The following is a 20,372-nucleotide window of genomic DNA, read 5'->3' on the forward strand; positions in this document are numbered from 1 at the left end:
CTGAGTGACAGTAAGTGGTGTGAGTACTGTTATTATTGGGCCTGTATCCAGTATAAATATGCCAGAACTGAACATTAATGAAAGTTAGCAGAGTTCTCTTTTTTTAAACAGACTTTGTTCATTGGACAGTCTTTCATTCTTCTATTACAGTTATAATGTATTATTGTGGAAGGCACATTAGCCAATGTCATTTGTTTTATTAACTCAAATGTATATCAAAACAATAACGACATGTTTGAAGCTCCACACACCCACTTCTGAAACTGAACCTACGTTCTTGGCTTCAAACAATAATCAGTATTAATTTTGTACAAGTAGATAAACTGCCATTTGAAGGTTTCCTCGCCAATGCCTTTGGCTCATTTAGCTTTATCTTTTAAAGTCACAATCCAATCCACATAGCTATTGTCAAATATTTCACCAGTTTTTTTTAACAATATAGTTTGCTTTCTACTATGGACTTACTGAAAGATAGCTTTACACATCATACAAGTGAAATAGAAACTATGCAATGTAGATTTGTGGTAACATTTGAGTCCAAGCCGGTGAATTCTAATCCACCAACAGAAATAACATGACGATGCAGAATAATGGTACCATGTTTCATGAATGGCTGGCAAAGATGAATGGTTAAATGGCAACATGTCATGCTGGAATTAAGTGGATAACAAACTAAATCATATTATTTCTTGAGGGCTTCATGATTTATCATATTTCTGATGTTAGCAGGTTCCAGAGAGCATGGAGAGTATCTGTTTTTCGTCAAGCTATATGGGCTGCACACGCATATGCTCCATTTTGACCATCCTCCAACCATACACATAAAAAATTAGTACACACAATCACAATCAATCCACACAGACTGATGATGGATGCCGGACAGGTTCAACGGGTTTCTGAGGATTTATGGTGACTAATTCCTGTGCAAGAAAATTAAATGCGGTGAGCATGGAAGGAGTGAAATTAACCAGTGGTAAAGGGACAGCAGTATGTGGAAATCTCAGGACTCATAATAAAGGCTGAGAAGGATAATCTCGGCTCTTCTGTAAGCCGATAGGAAGGGAACAGATTGTTAAAAACAGGGACGGTTTAGCTTCTTAGCAGGAAAATTAAGATTTTCTGTTAATTAAAGAGCTACATGGCAGGTTGTTAAACTAGATTAAATACAGAATCTGACATCTTTTCATCACTTCATTGCTGCTCAAAATAAACTTCTTCAATGCACCAAAGCCATCATCTCTAAAGATAGCCTTCCAATAGGGGTACCTTTTCACTACTCCACTCCTCGCTGTATGTGTTTGTCCTTCTGAAAGCAGAAAAAGGTTCAGTGTGAAACTAGAACACCTGAAAAGTCCTTCGTGAGCTGATTCTGAAACTATCTGACACAGCCATCTGTGTATACATGTGCGTGTGTGTGTTATGAGGAGAGAGGAGACCGACAGAACCAGACAGGACCATCGGGGATCTGGTTTAAATCTGAGGAAATGATGAAAAGCTTGTCATCAGAACAATGCTAATGCTTATTTATTAGCAAAACGAAACATAAAACTTGGGATAAACCTGGTTCAGAATCAAACACATGGAAATTTTCTTTCCTCCAGTGTCAGCTTCATGGTTTATGTAGTTTAAGCAAACAATTTTCTATTCCCGTATCTAAACAGAAACATCTAACTCTGCACACGAAGGTTAGATTTATGTTTTTGTTTTAGTGGTTCACAGGGTGGATCATGCAGTGTATTCTCAGAAAAAAATTACCCTTAAGTTTGCAACAGCATGAGTATAAAACCACTCACAATATCAACATAGTTGATGCAATATACAAACTCCAAGCCATTGTCAACTGGAATATGTAAAGATAAACTCATATCTTGCCACTTGAATCAGAAACTATATTTTATCAGCCAGAGAAGTGACTTTACTTGCAAACTGATTTCCAGAAAAGTTGGGGAGCTTTTTTAAATGAAAACTTGAACTTAACATTAAAAGTAAACTTAACTCTGCAATTTTTTATTATTTTAAGCATTTATCTATCAAACACAAGTAGAACGAAAATGTGCCAAACTGAACAACTTCACTTACAAAATTTAAACAACTGAAAACATTTGAGAATGTTGGCCATTGCATACACATCACCATTTGTTTTAGTTAAAGAAAAGAGGATAATTGTTGCATTTTTACAAAGGGCTCTGTATCCACACTTACAAAATACAAGATTTCAGCTGCCTAATAGTCAATGGTAGTCATTGTCTGAACCTCTTTGTGGTGCTCCACAAAATTTTGAATAGGTGTCAGATCTGACTTTTGATCTGTACAGCAAAGAGACTCTGAAGCCATGCAGTTGTAAGTTGTGTGAAGTGAGTTGTTTGGTGCTCAGCCTGGATGATCTTTCTCATTGATGCCACCTAAATCCCAACCTCAGTTTTTTTCCAAAAGCGAAATATGGAATCTGACCACAAAACGTGTTCACTGTTTTCCTGTCCATCTGAGATTAGCACATACCCAACATTTCATGACTTCCTCCTTGAATAATACAGGATGCAGCAGTGAACTGTGTTAAGTAACAGTAGTTTTCCAAGGTACTCCTGAGTCTTTGTGGCTATATTGATCCCGTTGGCATAATGTTTTCTCATGCAGTGCAGACTAAGGGCTTGAAGGTCACAATCATCCAACAGTGCTTTCCATCCTTGACCTTTATGCACTTTTTGCATTTTTCACAACTGAATGCAATGTAAGACCAAAATTCCTTGCAATTTTTCATTGAGTAATACTTCCTTTGAACTGACTCCGACAGAGTTTTGCACAAAGAGGTGAGGCTCAACACATAATTCTATGACGCTTGAACATGTAGCCCTGGGAAGCCGGAGATGAACCACTGACTTTCCGATTGGTGGGTAACTGCTCTCCCTTCTGAGCTACAGCTGCTTCTTTTTTTACCCAATCTTGACACCCTCTTCTGTCACTAATTAATCGATTTATTTTATAATATTCCGGAATGGTGTTCCTTGTATATTTTATAAACTTTGTTGTCTGTCTTTGCCTGTCTCCCTAACTTTTGTATTCTTGTCGCTGCCTTCAAATTCTAGATTTGTTTACATTTTCCAAAACACTGAAATAATTTCGATTGTACAGGTGTCTCTTAAAAGATGTGCCAAAGGAATTGAACAATTACATATTTAAGTCTTTGTTACATTTTGGAAATCTTTTCAACATTTTTCTGGAAATCAAATTTGTAAAGTAGTTATACCCAAAAATGTCTTTGGTCATTGTTACCTCCCACTATGTTGTGTGTTACACTATAAGACTGTTTTCTTGTTTTCTATTATCTCGAACTAAATCAGATTTGAACTTCTGTAACATCCCAGTTAGTTTCCAAGCCTGTCCTGCTCCAACATGCAACTAACATAAGTGTATGTTTATGATACATTCAAGAGTTCATTTTAAAATGACTAATCTATCTGTCATTGAGTGTAGTAAAACACTTTGAGCAGAGAGAAGATATTTCCTTCTAAAAATGAGTAGGACTCTGCTTGCACAAACAGTACTGATGGGTTCTTTTGTCTTTTGCTTTGAATGATGGGTTACAGGATCCAAGCAACCACTTAAAATTACATCTGGATTACAGCTATCTACTTCGAGCGTAACCAGGAATTTTTATCTTATGACACTGAGCATCAACTCCAGGCTGGGGTCTCTCTGTGTGGAGTTTGCATGTTCTCCCCGTGTATGCGTGGGTTCTCTCCGGGTACTCTGGCTTCCTCCCACTGTCCAAAAACATGCATGTCAGGCTAATTGGTGTCTCTAAAAATTGTCCTTGGGAGTGAGTGTGATTGGTTGTTGTGATTGGTCTTGTTTGTCTTGTTTGTCTTGTTTGTTTTGTTCGTCTCGTTTGTCTCTGTGTGGCCCTGTGATAGACTGGCGGCCTGTCCAGGGTGTACCCTCGCCCGATGACTGCTGGGATAGGCTCCAGCCACCCCACGACCCGACCGATGGATTCAGCGGGTATAGAAAATAGATGGATGGATGGATGGATGACACTGAGCACAAATTATACGCAGTATTAGCAATTTTTGTTAGAATGTTCAGTTAGAATTTTGTCAGCTTTCCTGCAAATCCCTGGCTTAGGTGCATGCCTTTTGAATCCAACACAGGGATGACCTGATTTCCGATATGCACGAGGTTAAAGATTAAACAGTTCTTCAATATTTTAAGCAAGATTACTTTTTCATTTCCATCTTCTATAGCTTCGCAATGACAAAAAAGGAGAAGTCACAAATGGGATATTCACCCATTGTGCTTGCAAAAAGCTTCACATTTTACATGACTGGAAATGCTATTTTAAGGATTTTTAGAGATATTTATTTTGGGGGACCAGAATAAATCATTCAGATTGTGCCTATTCATGTAGCCCATTGCGGATTTTGAGGTGTGTTCAGGAACATTATATATCATGTTATGCATTTTCACAAATGATGTTTGCTTCCTGAATTCACTAGTATTTAAATGGTTCTACTACAAGGGAAGTTTTCCCTGTGCCACTCTCTGCAATCAAAGCCTAAAACACCCGTTTCAAACTATTTTCACAGAATGTTGTGGTGAAGATGCATGAAAGCCCGATCAAATGTCTAATAGCCATGTCTGGATTTTAAAAAGTGACCTTCCCTAACAAAAACACGTGACCTTTACCTTTAGTCAGTCACACAAATCAAATAAACCGGTGAGAAGCCATCTTTTAGTTACATTTCTAAAATGAATGGCTCAAGTAGGAATTAGATTCCACGGATAATGACAAACTGAAGTGCTTTCATCTTTATCTTGTGTGTTTGGTTGTGTGTATGAGTCATAAACTGAAGAACCTGTGAATCACCAGAGGTTTGGAAATAATGATCCATCCAGGAGATAACGGAGGATGTTTGACAAGAATACCCAGGATAACATGAAAACCTACTCTGAGTTTAGTGTTCCCATATTTACAGAACCTGATGGTGCACAGAAGGTGAAAAAGTTAAAGGTAGCCCTTATCTTAAAATTGCAAGCTCCAGCAGGTCTAGATTAACCATCAAACAAGTGAAAGGGAATAAAACTTGTATTTTGTGACTTGACTAAATATATTACATGAACAGACTATCAAGTAGTTTATTTATACACAATTAATTTGACATTTTATTTGTCTAAATCTTTTAAATTAACACTTAATAATACACAGGGTGACCTTTAACAGTCAACAGTGTGGCTGTGACATTACAGACGTTAGGATTCATTTGGCCGAAGGGTTAGCATGTACAGTTCAATTGGATCAAAACTTGAGCCCCACAGCTCTGTGCAGACTGTGAGCCGCAGTGGTGAGAAACTGTTTTGTAGCTGCAGCAGGAGATGATCATGTGGGTTATAATAGATGCTCGCTTCTGGCTGATCTCTGAGCAGCTTGTCCAGATAGTGGAAAAGATGTTATCAACCCTCTGTATGGTTTGTGCCAAATGCACAAACGTGGGCTGTTTAGTGTAAACATTAAGCAATGAGACAGCTGACTGTTGTTCTCAGCATTTCTAAGCCTGATGTAAGCAGTTTTTAATGCCCTTGTTTTTAACGTGTCATTCAAATATACTTGTTTTGGACAAGACACGTGTCTTTTACCATTATATTCATATATTGCTCTAAAAAGGGGCAGAAATGGTCTGTTGGTGAGTCCAGTCAATTTGATGGAGATGGTCTATGGATTTTAATGGGTCAATGTAGCACTGGAAGGGAGGAAATGTGTGCAGAGCTATCTGTACGCATGAAAAGCAAAGCATTCTGACATCCTGTCTCTGAATTTGGAAGAATGTTGAACAACCTTTCAATCAAATGTCTGATTGAAACATAGGGCTGTCTATTAGCACACTGGGCTCCTTGAAACTGTTAACAGAGGAGATAACAACTCAGAGTGTTCAAGGAAAAATAACTCTACAGAAGAAAAAAAAAGCTCACAGTGAATACAAATGTGTTTTCAAAAGATCATAACCAACAACATTCGTTTCAGCAGAACTCAATTAAAGGTGGGGTAGGGGATCTTTTTCTGGAACATTTTTTTACATATTGCTTGAAATACTCTTCACACCCCCATTGCAACCAATTAATTAAAAGTTTTGACACAAATATGAAAAGTTTTAGTGGCCTCTAGAACGTACAATATAGGAAAAACACAATCCAATCATACTGAACGGACCGTTACCAATGATTGGATTCTGATGCGTCTATCAGACTGCAATCTGCTCCTCCCTCCCCCTCCCCCTCCTTCCCCCTGTGCGCATACCCTGCTCCGTGAACGAATTACGCGTCCAGAAGCTTGGCAGGAAGCTAAACTAGAGCCAGCTTGGCTAGCACCTAGCATTATTAAACGTATAGTTATCATATACTAAATACTAAATACGGCAACGATCGATGCTTGCTGTCAGAACAGCGCTCGTGCACCTTCGTGCTCGTGCGCGTTCATGTACTCTAGAGGCGTGCCTTCGGGGGGAAAGTGAAGAAAAGGGTTGGGACTTTTTACCTGTGTATTTTCAAAATGCAGCTTCGCTGGACTCAAAATCCAGAATCTCCTACCCTACCTTTAAGTGTCAATTGTAGGTCATAACTCAAAAGCTCATCTTTAAAGAAAACTTTAAATCCTCTTTGAACACTGCAATAATGCGATAAAGGTATAAGCGTTTTGTTTTATATTTTTCATCCTTGATCCATTTTACACAATATACAATCTGTATCTGAAATCTCAAATTGAGCAAGAGTGACCTAACTGAATTACTGCACTTTGCAGATGTTTTAGCCCCTGGGCCTCACATTGTTTTGTTTATTTTTATTCTAAATCTCCTTTAAATTAAAAGTCACTAATCCTTTTAACTGTACTAACCTGTTGGATATGGTTGTTTTTCACTCAACGAGCCACTTTGTCTGAGGCAACAAGTCCTCATATGAAATTGACATTCCAAAATGTAGTGAATAATATCTTTGGACACAGTTTTCTCTGTCTTTCTGTGTACATGGACACAAAACTATTTACATACAGGGGTGTCAAGGAATTTAGTGAAACTGTATCAATGGAAGGGTTGAAGTGCTTTGATAGCGATTGCGGGTAGACTCAGTGTTTTCAGTCACAACTTTCAGACTAATTTCGCTGTCTAAAAAAAGACAGCGAATAATAGACAGAATAATATGCAACTGCATCATTGGGATTTGGCTGTGTTAATATATATGAGCACATATAGAGTGGGAAATAAAAGGCTGGTGAAAAGCAGAATGCATGTATGATTTGATGACGTCATGAATACACCAATTAGTACATGACTTGATCAGGTGAAATTTAGTCTTTTAAGCAGACTATAGGAACACAAATGAAAATAGACCCTGAAGAAGCCAAATAACTGAATGGACTTACCTCACAGCCGTAACGAACCCTAACCCTTTTTACTTTTATCAAAATACGCTAAAAGACATCTAAGAAGCAAGTTGCTATGGTACTGCGAACACAATAATAATTTTAATATAATTGAAGCCTTTAGACTGACCAAATTAAACTATTCCTTCAGTTAACTTAATTTGCAGATAAGGGAAATTTCAAAATAAAAGACTACTGGTGAATTGCACGAATAATTTACTTGTGCATGTTTAATAAAACTGTAAAGATTACATGAGGCCCATTATCTTCTAACATGGTGTTGGCTTCTCTGCAAAACCATTATGTTCATCCAACCATCCATTTTTTTTATAGCTGCTTAATTGATAATTGCTTTAATTGATTCAGGTCGCGGCTAGAGCTTATCCCAGCTGCCATTGGGCGAGAGGCGGGGTACACGCTGGACAGTTCGCCAGCATTGTGTTCAACCATTTAAAAAACAAACTTGTGCTCTTGTCTTGTTGCATTTCAATGTCATGAAATAAAGAGTCCCTTGCTAAAAAGACAAAATGTTCTGTGTATTTCAAATAAATAAATAAAAAGTTTCCACATTTCTGTTCTGTAATATGTTCAAAATCTACACATAAAAAGTTGTTGTAATCCGTCCTTAAAAACGAGATCAGGTTTTATCGAACTCTGACAAAATATACTGTATCGATGATACAGTGGATACTTGTTATGAATACCTTTTGATGGAAAAAAATTAAACAAGACATTTCAAATGAAAAGTTTATGAATCTGGTAACAGAAAACTAAAACTAAATATTTGTCTTCAATAGTTTCCATTCCTCTGACATTTCACCTTTACAGGCTTTGAGTCAACAAATGACAGATTGTTGGAAATGCAAAACAGCACCCTCCCTAAATTGCCTTTAAGTAATGGAAACACAGTAGTCGACTCAAGTCTGAAATACTGACCACTAATGGCCTGAGCAGCTGCTGCTGTGAGTGTGAGAAGAGCAGGCGGGTATAGATTCAAGTATGACCCCTGCTGTCATTTTTATTGCCAAATTATCATGAACTATGATTACAACTTTCATCTGTCTTTTGATAAAACTCTAATTATATGAATATCCTAACTACAGATTAGTCAGGGGTGGAAGCATACTGCAGTAACAAAAGGAGACTAGGAGATAAAGAGAGGGAAAGGAAATGAAAGGGAAAGTAAAGTGAAGGTCTTAATCCTTGAAAAAGAGTGAGAACTAAGGAACTGGAAGGATCACTATGAAAATAGAGATAGGCAAATAGACAAACTTCAAGTCTCTAAGGTTAAATCATTTGGATTAAAAAAAAAATGAAACAATGGTGTGAAAAATTGGGAATAGAGAGGGCAAAAGGAGAGCCTGACATTTTACTTTGAGAGTGACAAACTGCCTTCTCACATTGAGTCCCAGCCCGTGTGAAGAATCTTGCTGTAAATCCAATGGGATTACCACTGATACAGTCTGCCCTTTTCTGGATTTCTTTAATTCCACAGTAAAGAGAAAACCCAGAAGTATGAACAATGAGAAGAAAATCTGTTGAAAGGAGCAAACGGGCTGAGTTGGTTGTACTTGTGTGGAGAAGGCTATGTGTCCATTGTAGAGTGCGTTCACATGCATTTGCTAATGTGTGTTTTATTATGTAGTTAAACCAGTTGTTATTATTTTTCTCTTGTAGATTATACTTAGGTTATTCTTATATTCTAAAAGCCATGCCAGGCTTTCTTAACTTGTCCTTTGAAGTTATTTTTCTGCATACAAGTCTGCAAAGCCCAAAGTCAAAAACAAAGGAAAGATTCTCACCAACAGGGGAAGATAAAGGCTTTAATAAAGACTTTAATAAATAAATATGTAACAGAATGCACTTCAGGGCAGTATGTTTTAGAAAAACTCCATAAAATTATCAATAATCCCAATAAACAGACTGGGCAAAACTGAACCGAAAATAGAGCAAGTAACTGAGATGAAAGCACAGACAAGGATCTGGTAATGAACAAAGACAAGCAGTTAGCGAGAAGAGTAATGACTCACAGTAAACAGGTCTGTGGCAATCAGAAAACAGACCAAGACCAACTACCAAACCCAAAGAAAAGGCTGACTCAAAATAAAAGGGAAGTAAAGCTAACAAAAAAAAAGAACACGCAAGCCCAAAGTACAAACAAGTACAAGTAAATTACAAGTGTAATTTGCAGCTCCAGACTGACTTTCATACAACCCGGCTTCTCTTGATCTCAACCTCTTCCTAATACCAGATGAGCATCATCAGATGTTTCTCCCATCTCCCACCTCATTTACCACCAAAGTTTAGACTCTGTGGAGTCATCCTATCACTTTAATTATACATCAAAGTCTGATCACCAAACAAATTGTTTCAAATTCTCTAGTACATCTATAAATTTTGTTTCATATTTTCAATCAATCTCTTCTTGTTGAAATTATACTGATTGTAACTATAATTTTTAACCATTTAACTGACCGTTTAGAGCAGAGGAAGCTCTAAAAGAGACAGGAGCTGAAATAGATACTTTCAGATGAATGAGAAGAGATGTTACAGTGATATAAAGTATAAGACAGATTTGATTTTGGAACATTAAAGCATTTAAATGTTTTCGAGCAGACTCTCCAAAGGAAATTTATGAGCTTATATACTTATATACTTATTCAAGTTAAAATCATTTTAACACAAAAATAGTGGATTTAAGAAATGTATATTCTTTAACATAGCTGTATGATAACTGTAAGCACCTTTGATAATGTTTCAGTGTAGTGTAGAGGCCTGACAATGTAAAAATACTATTTTGCTTGCCATAGATCTTAGATTTAAGGTCAAACTGCTACTGATGAAATGATGTAATTTAAGCTGATGAAACTCTGTTGCATAACTACAGCAATGCACTGGTCTGCCGCAGCAACCAAGAAATAGACACAATTTAACTGCAACAACAAACTGAAGATATGTTTGCAGAAGTTGAGAACCTCATTTAAACATGCCTAGATGTCTTTCCATCTCAAAGACTTAATTGGAAAGGACACTTTCTATTCTGTTCCATCTGCAGATATGTTTATGATTTAGAACAGAATGACGCAGCTTATTTATGTTCATGGCAATATTTCTGACAGTCTGAAAACTAATGCACTGAAAAGGACCTAGAGACAGAGGCCACATTTGGAGAACATTTGGAGTTCTGTGTTTCTTTGAGTAAGCCCATAGGCAGAAATTCCACAAGGGGACAGGTGCTTCTGAAAATATCAGGATCCCTATTTCTATGCCTCACACTTGTATGGTCCACTGGCTGCAATCCCCACAGGCCAGCACACATAGTTTTCTGCAAAAGTGTCTCTATACAGCACAGTCTCAGCAGAAAATGTGTGATTCAGAACTGTAACCATGTCTTTATTAATAATTCAGCATAACCATGTGTTTACCATGTGTTACCCATAAAGATGGGTAAACCTAACCACATTTTCATTGATATTTAAACCTAATAGTGTATACTTTATACCTATCACTTCCAACCGCTACTGACAGCCAAGTTGAAAAGTGAAACGTTGCCAGACTACATTCGGTTGTATTCAAACTAGGCTGTCTTGCACAATATTCTGTGGTCAAAAACTCAAAAAAGGCTAGTTTTGATACCATAATATTTCATCTTACTTAGCCAGACTATTATACCACTCCCAAAATTGACAGCTAAAAGTGAAATCCTGAATATTGCCTTTAAATCTGTATTGGACTCAAGTGGCTTTTCTCAAAAAAAGGAAGAGAGACCTACTCACTCTCTCAGTCATATTATTGAACTTGTTCTGACATATGGCACTGAAAGTGAACAATTAACAGTATAACCCTGTCTTATCTAATCACTTTTCAAAAGCTTTCAAGTTTACAGTACTTGACTATGTAGCATCTGAAAATAAATTTTCTTTATAATAGGTTACTTTCAGAGAATGCTGTAACCTAATTTAAAGACTCAATTCCATTATAATTTTCTTCAGTGTCTTTTGACAATTTAACGGAGGGCAGCGACCTGAACGTTAGTCCTACAGAACTTGATGATATTTTTTTTATAAAGCTACACCTACAGTGCATACAACATTGGACAATATTGCTCTTCTGAAAAAGAAGGTAACCATTAAGAAAAAGCTGGCTTCTTGGCTGAATTCACAACTGTGTACTTCAAAGCAGACTTCAAAAAGCTGGAAATTTCCAATAATTTAGATGACTCTCACTTAGTCTGGAAAGATAGTTTGATAACATATAAAAGAGCCCTTCGCAAAGCTAGATTATTATCACTCATTGATAGAAGAAAAATGGAACTCCAGTTTCATTTCAGCACAGTAGCCATGTATTCCCTTAACACTAGTAGTGATATTTCCAAAAGCTCATTTAATAATAAATTGCTTCTATTTGAGATTAAATACATGGCATCTTTCTTACTATTATCACTGATGTAACATCAAGTGAAACAAATTTAGAAGCATCTGTAGAACCTGACTGTTTTTATCTAACAACAATAGCTTCATCTAAAAAAATCAACTTGTATTTTAGACTTCCATTTATCAACACTTTGATAATAGATTTGATTAATCTACCTTTGCTGACAGATTATGTACCTCAGTCTTTTAACGGTGCTGAAAAGTGATGATTTATTTATTTATATTCTGTTTAAAGAGTTTTATTCAGAAATCAGAGCATATCATAGCACTGAAACAACCAAGCATTGCCTACATCTACTTCATGCAGTTCAAGGTCACAGGGGGGCTTGAGCCAAACCCTGGTACCATCAGGATTTACAGGGTACACACTGGATAGGTCACCAGTCCAGCAAAGGGCCAACACAGAGGGAAACAAGACAAACGATGACACACTCAATTTAGAATCACAAAATAATTTCCTTAGTTATGCTGCTATAGGCCTTGACTGCTAGGAGACCTCCCATCATGCCCTGAGCACTTGTCCTTATTCTGCTCTCATAACTCTCAATGTACATGACTTTGTCAACTTGAGGTTTCCTTCTTTTCAGCGGGTATCCCTGGCCTGGTGTTATGGCTATGCTTGCTGACCCCTAATCCTTGTCCTCCCAACCTCTCACTAGTCTGGGCAGATGACTGCGCTTAATCAGTCTGGTTCTACTGGAGTTTTTTTCCTGTTAAAAGGGAGTTTTCCTCTCCACTGTCACCTCTTACAGGCTCAGGAGGGGGCATTAAATAGAAAAGAAGACTTTATGCGTTACATAGGTTTCCTTGGTTTGCATTATAATTGGATTACATTGAATTGTATCGAATTGTACTATATTTGGATTGCAATTGGACTGTATCTTTAGAGTGCCTTGAGATGATGTTTGTTGTGAATTGAAGTAAAAGAAATTAAACTGAATTAAATTTAAATTCTGACTGATGTTTTCACCCTGAGACATGCTGTACGGCATGCATTATTCTGTGGAAACTGGGCATTGGCTATTTGTGGTTTACTGTCGCTCTTGTATAACATGTTCAATATTTTTGGTCCCTCTCTAAAGCACTGTGGCTCTGAAAAAGTATAATTTATCCACATGAAAAGTCTTAAGATAAAGTAGGTGAAAAGATTACAGCAATTTTCAATTCAGAAAACAAAGAAAAACACATTTGGGCCAGCTTTCATTTGCTCACTGCCAACATAAAGAGGGGAAATAAACATCCAAAGGGTATACAGTGGCTGTTATACATTGTTTACTTCCGTCACAGATAGATACACTCACATGGGTCTGTTTTTCCCACCTTTCCCCAACTTGTTAAAACTTTTTGAAAAAAGAAAAAAAGAAAATTTTTTACGACACTACTGATTACTTATTATGAAGCTACTGTAACCCAGTCCTACGAACTCAGGAGCCCTTACCTATTTTAGATGGGTATAGGTGGGCTACCATACCATAAAATGATGGCTAAATGACCAAATCAGGCATAATTATTTGCAACTTATCTCATTAGTTTAATCAATTGCTTCACACATTAAATGTTTCTTCCATGAGGCTTAATGAGGATAAAATTATGTGCTGCCAGTAGGGCTGAATAATGTGACAGGCTGCCCAACAAGCATAAAGCTTGGTTTCTTAACATATTCATACTTTCTTTCAAAGACTTTTTCTACAGCTTTCTGTATGTTTCTGTATGTTTACATTAGCCTTGTGTTTTATTTCAGAGGTGGGATTTTAACACACAAGTTTTCCAGTAACGCTACACTGAGACCTGTAGTGACATAAGTTTAATCGTCTGCCATTGGTCAGTTTGTTATTTCTCACGTGAAAGAGGATGTTGTCAGTGCATGTCATCTTCATTGCACTTCTAGTATTTCCAAATCATTATTGACTGTTTCTTAGAACTGGCGATATCACCGTGTGAATAAAACCTCATCTGATACTTCAAAGAGCATTCTTAGGAAGGAATATTTTACAGTTGAGTAGTAAACTCATCTTCACAGATACTGCCTCTCCATCTGCCCAGCTGTGCTGCTGTTATCAGCCAACTCACGTGCTATTCAAAACTGTAAATAGAGGACTGCAGTGCAAACAATGTTACATGCTCACAGTGGTAAATTACCTCAAGTATTTTTTGTGTTCGCTGTATCATAACTTCTAGAAGGTCCTGCAAATGTAACCTTTTGGAACAACACAGTTTATGTTAACAAATGACAAATCATAAATTGTGGAACAAAGCTGCAATTCAGCATCAGATCTGCTTATTGTTCCCTCAATTTTGGTTAAACACAAAGGCCGGCTACCTCCAAGTCTTACATTCATGAGATTCCTGTCCTATGTTGCCAGACAACATGCCGTACATAAAGACTGTGTAATATATAGCCTACTATACTATATACTACACTGCCGCACTGCCTGTGACTTACAATGAAGAAACTGGGAGGGATAAGCTGTTTGTGTCCCAGTGGGAGGCTTTACACTGACCCTTGTGTATATTCTGTAAGTCAAGAATTGTCAATCATGTTTTTGAAGCCTCGTCTTGCACAGCAATTTTCCAGGAAAAGGCATGCTATATTTACCTTTGCATAGACACAGGATATACTTTTTCTAAATGCTTCTTAATGGGAGACTCTAATCAAAACTTCAAGGATGACAACGTTGCAGCTGACCTTTCAGTATTTGAAGCAGAAAGATTTTGATATAAGAATCCAACTAGCTGCACGGATGCTAAGCTAAACAACTGAAGCTAAAGCTGCGTGTTAAATCTGCAGCACATGTCCAGCCTCCCACCCAAATCCTTGCATGAAAAATTTAATTGTGCACCTTTGCACATTTTTTGTGATTAGTAGTGATCAAATGCCACCAAAAAGTACCTCAGAATATCTCCTAAAAAAAATAATTATTACAAAACTGACACCTAAACTACATTACTTTTCACTCAGTTGTTGTTTGTTTACAGATCAGTCAGTGAGAGTGATCACTTGTGTTATTGAATCTAAGTCCTGTGTACATTTGACATAACATTAAAAACTTAAATAAAAAAAAAAACAGTTTGATCATTAATGTTTTCACTTGTTAGAAAAGGAGCTTGTCAGTGTAAGGTTTTCAGTTTAAGATATATTGATAGACAAATTGAATTTGGGTCACTTTTTGTAGGTTTTCAAAAGCTTAAATTGTATAAATTTAATCATTTTAACATATATGGCATTTTTATTGGGGTGTAACTGCAGAAAAATGTAAAATGTATCTGGAGCGACAGCTAGGAAAACAAGAGAAATGCATAAATTCACATTTTGAATTTCAAAACATAAAAAGGTTACTTTGTCCACAATTCTTCCTGTGAAGCAAATGATCCTCTCCTGCCTTTGATTAAGACTGATCAAATGTATCCCTTATCATCAAAATGTCATCTGTGAAGTTTTTCCCACAAAAATAATCCCTTCGTGCAATAAGAGTCTTAGATGGAACTATATACCTTTGCCTCATTTTGCATGCTTGGGTCTTTGAACATGCAAATTAGTCTCTTCCTCTATCTCCATTGCTTTCCTGCAGCTGGTACTGTAGCTGTCTATTTTGCTTAATAGACTGAAAAACTAATCCGTTAAACAAAGGCAAGATGGAGTAATTCAGCCATACATGTTCAAATCCTTAACCAGTTCTGAATAAGAGGAGCAAATTGTACAGTGTTGCCTACACAATTACATATCTGAGGAGCAAAGTATGCATGAGATGGACATAGATATGGTACTGTTACTGTAACATATTGATTTGTCTTGCCCTAATCCTTTTTTTCAGTATAATTATATAATTCTATTCTTTTACATTTTGTATTTTCATATTTATTTTTCAAACTAACATCTTCAGTAATATATTAAGAATGATCAAGTATAGTACTTATGACAATGTTTTATTTTGGTCATTAATTCATTCATTTTCCATAACTGATTTATCCATTTCAGGGTCAGGGTTACCATTCTAACCTACAAGGGAAAACTAAACAGCAGCTCAACTCCAGGTTCTGCAGCATCAATGCATCAGCAGTAGTAAATAACATGCTTGGCTTTCAGCTTGACTACATTAGTAAAAACTCTAACAAACAAACCCCATAATCTGATGAAATTTGTTCCTGAAGTGTGTTACTTATGACTACCAGGCAGTCTAAATCTGTGTTTTTGGCATTGTCTTGTATACACTACACAAGGTGGAAACCAGAGTTTGCATTCAGTGAATATTTTCCATCACTGACTTTTTTTCTCTTCACTGTGATGGAAAAATCTGCAAGCTGTTCATTATTTTGACAGATTAGAACATGGAAGCAATGCGCCATAACGTTATGTAATTCACAGCAATGCTATCAATAGCCACACATACTGTACACCTGTAAAAACTCCCAATGTCCAGTGAGAGACAAGCGTGCAATAATAAATTGAATTATAGAATTATTGAATTGTTATAAAAAAATTAAATATTGTTTGATATAGTATCTAGTATATATATCTATATAGTATCTAGTTTTCCTTCGGGATCAATAAAGTATCTATCTAGTTAACCAGTAGGCTTTAGCCATTACTTGTTACAACCATTTCTATCTGAGTATCTAATTTTTGTTTTTTTGTTTTTTTTTATTATAGTGAGCCCAGTGATTTTGAGGGCGTTGATAAGAAGTTAAGAAAGGCAGACTGATCCAATGGAAGATGAAGTACAGATAAAGTTTAACAGCCCACAACAACTTATATAAATAGGCAAACAATTGGCAGCAGTAAAGTCCACAGGGGTATCCATTGTGAGAGGGGGCAAGAGTTCCTGTGGCTGGGAAAGAAAATAGCTAAATGTTCTGCACTATCTGCAGAAAAGCTAACATGAGCGATGGATTTGTCTGAGGGTGCACAAGGATGCCAAAATAGCACTGAATGATCACAAAAATAATAAGAAATAAAAAAAAGACCCAAATTAAAATGGTGGGGTAATAATAAGTACTGACATTTTCTGGCATATTTTGCTTAAACATCTAAAAATAAGTGGAAAATTTCACAAAGCAGCATTGCTTTTCTCTTTCCATTTAAATTCAGAGTGAACTCCATGGGGCAGCCATTTGATCAACTTGAACACTGTGAGGAAGAAAAGTACCAGATTTTGACTGCAGGGTCAATTCCGATGTGTTGCATGGCTGTGCATCTGTTTGAGTGTGGCTGGCGTAAAGACTCAGTGTGTCAAGCGTTTCCATTCAGTGTCATTGTTAAGTAGAAAGTGGATGTGAACAAATTTCTCTCATTCCAATAATTTAATGATTCAATTCTCCATTTACTGTTCCACTCTGATGGTTAAAGTATGTGTGCTCAGCTGTGTGTGCACCTTTGGGTGTGCGCAGGAGCTCTAAGTGAGTGGACAGCAGAGAAAACAGATGTCCATGTGAAAGCAGGAGAGAAAACGTCTCGTGTGTGCATCCACTAGCAAAACGGATGCACATAATGTGCTCAAAAAGAGATCAGTTGTATAGTTCTGACATTGTTGAGAGTATTGATTCTCCTTACATTGTATTCATTTTAAATGTTTGTAACACTTGTTATCCCAAAACTTGTTCCAGTTTCCGATTTTTACTCAATATCCTAAAGGTGAAATATAAATCAAATTCCAAGAAGGGGGGGGTTGGGAAATCCATGCCTCTTTTTTCTTTTTCATTAGGGTTCCTCTGTCCTCCACATGAAACATGATATTCTTATAGACTGTTCCTCTATATGCACACGTGGTACATCTTAAAATTATTATGAATGAATTGCCTGGTCCAATAATTTATTAAAAGAGAATTTGAGTCTTTGCATAAATAAGTTACAACCGAGTCCTCTTTATGATGTGTTCCCAACTGCTTGAGGTAAGTGTAAAAATGCCCTCGTAAATCTTCTATATCAACAATGTATGTATATATATGTGTATATATATATATATATATGTGTATATATATATATATATATATATATATATATATATATATAAAAATATATACAACCATAGATTTTTTGTTTAAAGTTTTCCAGTCAGTGTCATTCTTAAGGAGGAAGTGGATATGAACAAAATTTCTATTATTCTATTAATTTGTTGATTCAATTCCCTGTCTATGGTCTCACTCTGATGGTAAAGTTGTGTGTGCGCTGCTGTGTTTGTGCACCTTTGGGTGTGCGCGGCAGCTCAGTGTGAGATGATGACAGGGAAAAAAGGTGTCAGTGTGAAAGCAAATGAGGAAACTCCACGTGTGTGAGTCTTCCAGCGAAATGGACATTATGAGATAAAAAAAGGAGCCTACTCTTCATCAAAGCACTGCGGTGATTCTAATTCACTTTGCTTAGTATCTCCCACATCAGTTGGCTACTGAAAGCAAAATGCAGCACTCTCTCTGAGAAGAGAGCCCACTGTGGGTTTCTGAAAAGCTTGAGCGCACAGACGACAGATCCATTTTCTTCCCCAACCTTAGTGGATGCTTGGGCTGCTCAGTTTTCCTCCTGACCAGCTAATGGAACAAGAACAATCTTTTCAAAGTCAAATATATTCAGTTCGTGTTCAAAGCAACCAGTGCCCCTCTCTGAATTATTGACATTATTTCAAGTGTTGTCCATTCTTAATGTTCAAAGTTCCATAGTTCATGTGATATAAGAATATGACTTACACTTCATCTTCTCTAAATATCTCCACCCAGCCATATGTAGTCCACGAACTACAAAGTACAACCAGTATTAATGTGTTAATCAAGTGTTTAATGAATTCAGCTGCATTTGCCACAACTGTGCTGTGCTGAAAGTAAAGACCTTCAATGTTATAGTCACCATTATCATTATCAGTCCATCACTGGCCTCTTTCTGAAACCACTGACTGTTTATAGGCTCTGTAATGATACTAAACGCAGAATAATCAGTTTAAGCTTTACTTTGTAAATGAATAATCCAATCACATTAGAAATCCATCACTTAACTCAGAATGTTATAGCCGCTGTAAAAGATAGTCCCTGTAATTCTCCTGCTACAGTAAAGGGCAGGTCCGTAAACTTTTAAAAGGCTGTAAGCACAAAAGATTTGACTTTCTTTGAAATCAGTGTTTGCACAATGAGGCTTTGGGTTTGAACTAGTAGTTTATTAATACAGGTACTGCTCTTTTTGTTTCCGCTAATGCATGTGAGTATTATGAGGCTTATAAAGACCTTAACTCGCTTTCCTCTATCTTCATCCCCACTGTCACTAAAATTAATCTTTCGAGACATGAGCAGTGCCAGTGATGACTACAGTGACCTTTTCACACTCCGTTGCACATCCAATGTATGGATAACCTCTGTAGAGCTGTTTTTGCTTCTTAAGAAGTTATTTCTACCTGTGATATTTGAACTGATCGAGAGCTTCTTGTTCGTAAAAAGATTAAACTTAACTGCTGTCTCCGTATCATCTATTCTGCGCCGTCAGATCCATGCGTAATGGTAACCCGTCTTGCGCTCGTGGATTTGAAGTGGGAATTAAAAGGATGTTAGACTTACCATATTTATTTCCTTTGTCCTTGTCTTGTGATATTTTCTTCTTTTTTGTTTGGTAAAGAAGCACGAGAAAAAACAGGGATTCGGTGCTGCGGCGTCCTTCGTTTACGCACGTCTGTGCAAACATACGGATTGTCGGCTAGTTACATTCAAAACGTATCAGCCTCTGGAGAGGTTCCCTTTATATTGTAGCCTAAGAGCTCAGATAACTTCACCGATCATATGAAAGTGTGTATAAACATAGTTTCCCAGTCCTGTCGCCAGTGTTCAAAACCAATTGTCCTGTAAGCTGAGCGCTTCAACAGTCGCAGCTTGTAGTAAAACACAGCTTGTTGTGTGATGTCTCCACCTAGAACATCATCCACGGGGAGGGACACGCGGGCTGCTGATCCCACTCTACTCCGGAGAGTTATTACTGACACGTCAACAAGTACCTCAAATTCTGCATTTCAGAGTTCGTTTTGGAAACATGGCAGAGCCAGAGCACACTGCACATCATACGCTCCTCTCCCGTGACCACCGACCACCAAACGCACGCTCTCTCAGAAAGACAGACAGAGTATTAAATGCGAACGATCCGATGTAAGGACCCACAGAGGATCCAACAGTCCTAAACACTAATAAAATATAATCTGTTTTTCATTCATTTGTAAATTAAGCCGTCACGTTACTTCAGTTATAAGTTTTTTACATATCAGGACTTGGTTTATTTTTTAAAGAAAAAACGAGGGGAAGTAACATCCAGCTGCTGCTAATCAAATGCACTTGATTAAATGATTCTCAGTTTGCTCTTCTGCAGCATTCAGGTGTGAGTTAACTCAATGCCAAGGAGGAAAGACATCAGCAATGATTTTAGCTTAGCAGTTGTTTCTGCCCACCAATCTGGGAAGGGTTATAAGGCCATTTCCAAATATTTTGAAGACCATCATTCTACAGTGACAAAGATTATTCACAAATGGAAAATATTCAGGACAATTGACAATCTTCCCAGGAGTGGACGTCCC

General features: G+C 37.1%; 1 protein-coding gene across 1 annotated transcript in view; it reads right to left on the minus strand.

Annotated features, from left to right (window-relative positions):
- The window catches only part of htr1d (5-hydroxytryptamine (serotonin) receptor 1D, G protein-coupled), a 40,086-nt gene extending 20,326 nt beyond the window's left edge, over positions 1 to 19,760 (minus strand). The window contains exon 1 of the mRNA XM_075447625.1: positions 19,372 to 19,760. The gene's annotated coding sequence lies outside the window, so the exon portion shown is untranslated. The remainder of the gene's footprint in view (positions 1 to 19,371) is intronic.
- Positions 19,761 to 20,372: the final 612 nt, after the last annotated feature.

The sequence above is a fragment of the Odontesthes bonariensis genome, chromosome 17 (genome assembly GCF_027942865.1).
Source record: "Odontesthes bonariensis isolate fOdoBon6 chromosome 17, fOdoBon6.hap1, whole genome shotgun sequence".
Lineage (NCBI taxonomy): Eukaryota > Metazoa > Chordata > Actinopteri > Atheriniformes > Atherinopsidae > Odontesthes > Odontesthes bonariensis.